We start from the raw sequence: 7,932 nt of genomic DNA on the forward strand, positions 1-7,932 counted from the left end.
GCCCATGAGTCACTCTAAGAACTCCTGCTTCTTTTTTCATTCTACTAGTTCTATTCCTCTAGAGATCCTAGACTAACACAGATTTTGTTTCTAGTGGTGGATCTGGGTCAGAGCAACAAAAATATAAGGCTGGCTTTTTAAAAAGTACCTTCCAATTTGCTGACACTTATAGTTATGGAAACCTTTCCAGTTACTGAAGCCTCTCCTAGAAGTTTGGAGTGGGCTAAAAGAAAACCCATGGCATGAGCTATTCTACAAACTTAAAAGAGACAAATGCATTTGATGATTTCAATTCACCAGTTGTGAGAGAACAGATTTGGGGACCCTGTATCTAAAACTTTTGACATTTCTGGAGCAATAATGAGAATATGGTGTTGGTTGGTTGCTCCTAGCATCTCTGGATAAAGTGACAAGGGAAAAAATGAAATCAGATAAAATTAACCAACATCTAGCATCCAGAATACCATGAAGGCCAATAATGAACTCAGTAAGAAACTTGGCCATCTCCAGATATGCATACACAGTATAAACGTTTCTAAGTATGCCCTGAAAAAGAATCTTCTTTCTTCTTCAGACACAGAGCTCAAGTTTCAGAACATCAAACTAAAGCTCACATTATAAGGTTGCTGAATTACACCAAAAATTCAAAGTCCCAACCAGGGAGGGTATCAGCAGTTAAAGTAAGGGCATTACTTGGTAAAGAATGGGATCGTGTAACTTGTGATGGTGTTGTGTGGGAGAACCCCATTGAGGCTGAGAACTTTGGACCTCCAGATTCTCAAGGGTTTATCTCATCCAAGGAACTAGTTTCTCCACCCTCAGTACGAGTGTACTCCCATCTTCTGAAATATTGTTTTTTTCTGCCATTGACCAAGAAAATTAATCCTTTGTTATCTGCTAAACCAGTAGTGATTTTCTCTGAAGGGATGCCAGGCAAGATGATATTGATGTCATTTGGGGCTCACCAATAGTTGCCTGTAGACTTATAGTAGGCTTCAGGCTAAATAGGCTCCTAAAGGGGAGGTGGGAAGTGTAGTCCATGAGGATCTAAACTGAATCATGAAAGAGCTTAATGAGTTTGCTAATTCATTCAAACAAGAGTCTGAAGAATATATGTGGGAATGGATTTTAAGGATATGGGGTAGTGGTGGAAGGACCATAATGCTGGATCAGGTTGATTTATTGATATGGACCCTCTGAGTGGAGATTCTAAGTTTAATATAGAAGCTCATATAGTTTTTTAAAAAAAGGTGTCAAAAGTTTGTTCAAATGATTGCCTGTAACAGTTTTCAAAAGAGAGCCTTCTGAAAAGGAGTTGGAGATGCCTGATAGCCCTTGGCTTAGTGTTGACAAAGGGATTTTTAAGGCTCATGGCAATTGCAAGGCTAGAGTGGGTACGCTGTGTAAAACCTAATCCTCCACAATGGTAAGGCCTAGACGACATGCCATTCATTATTCCTATAAGGAAAAAAAGGGAGTCTTGGCCTATGAACTAGACTTGAGCCAGTTTTCAGATGCATAACTACCTGAGAGAAGGGACAGCCATGTTCCCCTGAGGAAGGACCTTGATACAATATCTATGAGTTTTACTGTTAGCCAGAGGGCCCTTCCTCAGAGGGACCTACGGCCTTTTACAAAGGCAGTTGTACATAGGGGAAAAGAAACAATCAAACTTTCTGGGATTTGTTGGATACTGTCTCAGAAGTGATACTGGTTCTGGGAGAGCCCAAGAAGTACTGTGACCCTCCAATTAAAGTAGTCCAATTTAAAGTAATGGAGTTTTGGCTGACATCTGAATCACAGTAGGTCTATTGGGTCGCCAAACTCATCCTTTAGTTATTTCCCCATTTCCAGAATGTATAATTGGAAAAGATATACTTAGAAGTTGGCAGAATTCCCACAATATATTTTTGTTTAAGTCGTATAACATCTAGAATTTTTTAATAGCAGTCTTACAAAATTGATTCAGAGTGTTTCTGATTTCTAACAGTTCAACTTATGACACTTTGGCTTAAGGTGATATAAAGAAAGAAATGTTCAGTAGAACCTTATGCTCAAACATGAAAGTTTTACCTTTTCTCCAGAACTATTGATACACAGTATAATAATCTCTTGGGAGTATTGGGTGGCTGTACCAGTATCAGTAAAATGCAGCTCCCTTCCAGTCACATAACCCTGAGGACACTGCTCCTAAGTTAAGGTATCTGCGATATTGGATGTACTTGATGGACCTTCAACTGTAGACTTAGCAAGATGCAAGCTCATCATATATTTATGAGCATCCTTTCTCTTAGAGCAGTGGTTCTCAACGTGTGTGTCATGATCCCTTTGGGGGTTGCATGTGAGATATTCTGCACACCATATGCTCACATTAGAATTTATAGCAGTGGCAAAATTACAGTTATGAAGTAGCAGTGAAATAATTTTATGGTTGGAGGGTCACCACAACATGGGGGACTGTATTAAATGAAGCATTAGGAAGGTTGAGTACCACTGCCTTAGTCTCCTGTTTTACCTCCTCTCTGTTTTCCCAGAAGATCTATTTTCTTAGTACAACCTTCACTCTTAATATTTCTGCCATAATCATTCTGTCTTGAGACTCGTATCTGAAATATAAATAAATTGGATAGGTATCAAGATCTTGTTTCAGAAAGCTGGGACACCTAGAGCAAAGATGGCTGCCACATCTCCTTAGAAATGAAACCCTGGTGCCACACTCATGCAAACTACATACCAGAAGCATGGCAGCACCCTCAACTGTGACTAGCAGTCCAAGGTTGCTCCATTATGACATTCTTAAAATGGAAGCATGAAATCTTGAAAAATATGATACCTCAAGAAAGGAAGGAGTTAATTTAGAGGGGATGTTGCATGTGGGAATATCTGTTTAATATTTAAATACAAGAAGATATGAAGATATGATGAGGTTCCCCCTAGGGCTGCAAGAATGCTTTCTGTATCTCTCCGGATTTGGGTAGCAGGAGGACAAGCCTATAGCTGAGAGCTTCAGGGTATCTTTGGAAGGGGGAGATGGCTTATATGGTAGGCTTCCTTTCCCATGATCTCCCTTAGACTATCACAGATAACCTATCAATGCTAATTTACATGAAAATGCTTGTTACCGTTTACCGTTCTATGAGTTGTAGTCTATTGTATTTTCTACAAAGTAATAGTAATTATGCTCCTTATTAGCTTTATTTTATTTGAAGCATTTAGAAATGTCTAAGTAGAACATTCTGGAGAGAGCTGTGGTTAGAAGCCACAGAAGGGGTCTCCAGTTTCCTGAAGAGAAAACGTCTCTCTTTTTCTGCCTTAATTCCAAGTAATTGGTTTTAGTGTCTTGAGATTTTTTAAGGGAGGGGAAGATTAAAGAATGGAGGGAATATGAAAGGCACAGAAGGCTGTAGGAAAGATAAGATCTGGAAGCAGCCAATTCTTGTTCACAGAAGTGCGTGGTGTGTGTGTGTGTGTGTGTGTGTGTGTGTGTGTGTGTGTGTGGTAGGTTTTACTGGTTTACTGGTGTTAAGACTGGGTTAGGCAGCCACATACTTGGGACTAGGCTCTCCACATCATGGGAAATGGTTCTTCTGACAGAGCTGGAAGCCCCTCACTGAGGATTGGCCTCATTGTCAGAGCTTAGAATTACTGTAGAGGTCACCATATCCCACCCTCACCTCTGGTAAAGCCTACCAATGCCTGGAAACAGGATAGAGGCAAGGAACAAGAGGAAGGGATTCCATTGTCGTGAACAGAGGCTGCACTTGAGAGATTGGGTAGAAAGGGGAGCATTCAGAGAAGGGGATGGAAGGAAGAAATGAATGAGAAAACTAAGTGAGGGATTGAGGGACCCAACTGTGCCCTACGAGAACTAGAGAGCAGTCATGGCTCTTTCCTCCTGTTTGGCATTACAGGGTCTCACTGGTTACCTCATAGAGGTGTATTCAGATACAGAAACCCTGAAAGGAAGTGGCTGTCTTTAATGTGAGAGATCTTCTATAAACCCCCCAAAGAGGGTCATTAAGTCCTTTAGGGCTGGGAATATGTGCAGGAATTTCAGTTCAACCATGTGTTGCTGGTCAAGACAAGCCAATCATAGTTGAGGAAATCTACAAAGGTTGTCTCATCACAGCATCTGTGGCTGCTTCCCCAGGAATCTGAAACAGAACTTCATCGTCTCAGAGAGATCCTCTAAGTACTCTGGCTCCTTCTCACACTCAGCTTTGCCACAGAACATGGTAGGTTCATGTAGGTGTCCATAACTTGGTTTTCCAAAATGCCCACACTGGTCTTCTCCTTCCCTGACTTTCCACACAGGTTGTGCTTGTGGGCAACAGAGTTCAGAATGGCAGTCTTCTTGTGATCATGTGTCATCTGTTAATTAAGAAAAGTAATTGGAAAGCCCAGGCTCAGCTTGAATATAAGTCCCCAGCTCCTGTCATAGCTGGGAGCATTCCCCATAGAGTGTTTCTTCTGTTAGCTTTCACCTGTGTCCTCTAGGAGGAGGCAGTTGGCATTGTAACTCAGGTCTGGTTCTGGTTCTGGCACTGATAATGGCACTGTCTTGTTTCAGCAGAGCTGGTATCTAGTGAAGGAAGCCTTTCATAGATGTTTATTTGATGTATTTATTTATTGTACTTTATGGTTAGTTATATAAAGACATTTGCATACATGTATTTCATGTACTTTGTCCATATTCATCCATGGTCCCTCTCTTTCCCTCCCCTATTTCCATCAATTTCTCCAGATAGTCTCGCTTCTATTTTCATGTCATACATGTATATGTCTATATATCATACATGTATATGTATCATTATGTCATATACATGCTTATATATGAACATCTTTACATTTCTCTATAAAACCCAGGTGATTTTTATAGAGACAAGTGATAGAAAATGTATGATACTTGTCTTTCTGAGTCTGAAATTTCATTTACTTTGTTAGTTCCAGTTTTACCCATTTTCCTACAAATGACCTAAATTTGTTCTTCTTTATGACTGAACACAATTCTGCTGTTGATGTATACTCTGTTTTCTTTATGTAGTTATCCATTGACAGATACCTTGACTGGCCCCATATCTTTAATTTTGAAGTGACAGGATTTTTACTTTAAATGCATATATGACCCAAAAAGAGCATCCATCTCCCAGATGCCAAGGGGCAAGGGAAATATTCACCAACACAGTGAGTAAGTCAATGTATAAGTCTACCAATATGCTTTGGTAATAGGAATGGAAATAGGAAAGATTGCAGGTACTCATAAACATTGACCTTCTCCCTGCTGCTATGTGGTACTTTCGTCCATCCCTGTTCATACAGCAGTTCGAGGTATTGTACACGGTTCTGGAGAACTGAAGTGAATGAAGCGGAGCTTCTGTCTTGGTGCAGCTTACATTTGAATAAGGAATGTCAACAGGATGTGTCTGTGCTTTAAGATAGGTAAAACATCAAAATGGAGAGGGTATGAAGAAAGCCAAAAAGTCCTCACCTTTCTCATACATTAATTTAAAATGGAGACACAAAAGCAGGGGTTAAGTAGAGCATAGTAGTATATGGGAGAACTATCTAGAAAGAGGGAGAGTGAAATAATGAGGGAACTGACTTACTTTGTTTAAGGAAGACTGAGGAGACTGGACAAAAACAAACATCTGGCACAAGAACACAAAATTGGTTCAAATTTTCAGAAGACAAAGTCAATAATTTTATATTCTAGCTCTTACAGCATCTTGAGATATGGCTAAGGGTGGTACTGGGTCTGAGGTTTTTTGCATACCTAGTCCTGTCCCCTTCTCCCTGCTGCCTTGGTGGTCTTCCCTCACAAAACTTCTTAATAAACCTCTTGTCCAAAGGTCTTCTTTTAAAGGTCTCTTCCTAAGACAGGAGTAGTCTTAGCTGCTATACCAAAATGCCTAATGCTGCAGAATGTATGCATCAGTTTCCTTGACTCATGCATTTGGAGGTCTGAGAGTGTGGTGCTTACACCGGTGTGAAATTCTTCTGGCTACATCAAAACCTAGCAGAGACCCCTGGAGTGGGAATGAGAATGGAAGGGAAAGGTCATGTGGTAAGACAGAGGTGATTCAAGAGCCAGGGTCACTCTTCATAAGCACATATTCTCATAGGAACTGACCAGGATTCTGCTAGACCTACTTTAATCCTTTAAGTGGTCTAAACAACTTTCACTGAATGCCACCCCATTCTGTCCCACTACTCCAAAAACATCCCACTGAACAAGCTTTCCACTCAAGAATCTCTAGGAGACGAAAATCACACCGTATCCTGTTCATGGCCATAATCACTGAGGAATTCTGTGCAAAAAAAGAGTCTCTTATCTGACATACTGATTGCTTTATGGAGAACCAAGAGGAGAAGTTGGAACCAGAAGAACCATTAAGGCTTTTGAATAGCTCAGGATGTTAGTGTTAAGTAGATGAGAAGTGATTGGAGTGAGAAACTATTCTGAACGTGGAGCTGACAGAATGTCCTGACAGATTGGAGCTGCAGGTGTGAGAGGAGGAACAGAATCAAGGATGATTCTAAAGCCTTTGTCCTGTGAAACTCAGAGGATGGAGCTGAGATACGAGATGCAGGGAGAGGCAGAAGCAACCAGCTTCACTGATTTTTTGAATTTATTGGCATGTAGGACTCCTGCTCGTAAGCATGGATTCAGACACCCGAGTGGCCATCATGCCTGCATTTTTATACTCTGTGTGATTTAGGCATCAGTTCCTCCAGCCATTGAAACATAATTGATGTCTTCAAAGAGCTAGACCTGCACACAGGCTAATACCCTTCCCAAATCTCTGACTCTCAAGCTGAAGTTTATGCACAGAGGTTATTAATAAATCAAGCAGTTAATTAATCAACTCAATGTACATGCTTTTCCAAAAGAATAAATTTGTCCTGAAGGACTGATTATTTTTCGACAAGCAACTGTTCACTAGCTGGATATAGATTGTAGTGTTAAATTTCCAAGTCTCTGCCCGCACAAATTAAGGATGGTCAGACATTCACCTTTCTGCCTGGTTTCCTGCTTTTGATACTCTGACCAACCCTTAGCGTTATTTAAACATTCTTCTTTTTTATTATAAGAGTGTCAACCTGTGAATTAATGGAAACTTCCCTTTTTTGTGTAATTTATCTTTCAAAGCTGAAGGAAACCTTCAGGGGAGATAGAAAAGCAATCAGGCATCCATTTAGAAAAAAAATGCTGTGATTATTTTTTTGTATGCAGTTTTATATCATTTCAATTTTTTCAATATGTCTATTTCATATAATTTATTACTTGACACTTTTTATTTTCAATCATTTCTGGTTGCTTATAAATAAACATGCATTAATGTCAAGAGAATTATTATTCCATTATAAACTCTGTACAGACCAAAGCCCTGGCTTCAGTGGCATTGCCATCTTAACGTGGGACACACATTTAGATCGGATGGTGTTTGTCTAGAGAATTAAACACTGGCATATATTTTATCTTGGCTAAATAGATGTATGACTTAAATGGCGATAGCGATTTCCAAAGCAATCTTATGCAGGTGAGGATTATGCATTTTAATGTTGTGCTGTTGAGAAGTTAATCTTAAAGCAATTTATATGGAGGGTTAAATGATGACTCTTTTAAAAGTCTGATGACCTCAGAAAGATCCTGGTCAAAGTATGACTCCATGTGGTAACAGAACCTCAAAGATGATGGCATTGTTTACTATTTCATTATAGATTATTTAAAATGATTTGTGGACATGTTTAAGAAATACAGGACCTGGAGATATGGTTTGATGGGTAAAGCACTTGCTATAGTAGCATGTGAAAACTTTAGGTCAGATCCCTAGAACCCACATAAATTTGGACTCAGTCGTATACATCTGTACTCCTAGAGTTCCTATGGGAAAATAAGAGGGACAAGATAATTTCTTGGAGCTCAGAAAC

This window comes from Apodemus sylvaticus, chromosome 1, assembly GCF_947179515.1.
Source record: "Apodemus sylvaticus chromosome 1, mApoSyl1.1, whole genome shotgun sequence".
NCBI lineage: Eukaryota > Metazoa > Chordata > Mammalia > Rodentia > Muridae > Apodemus > Apodemus sylvaticus.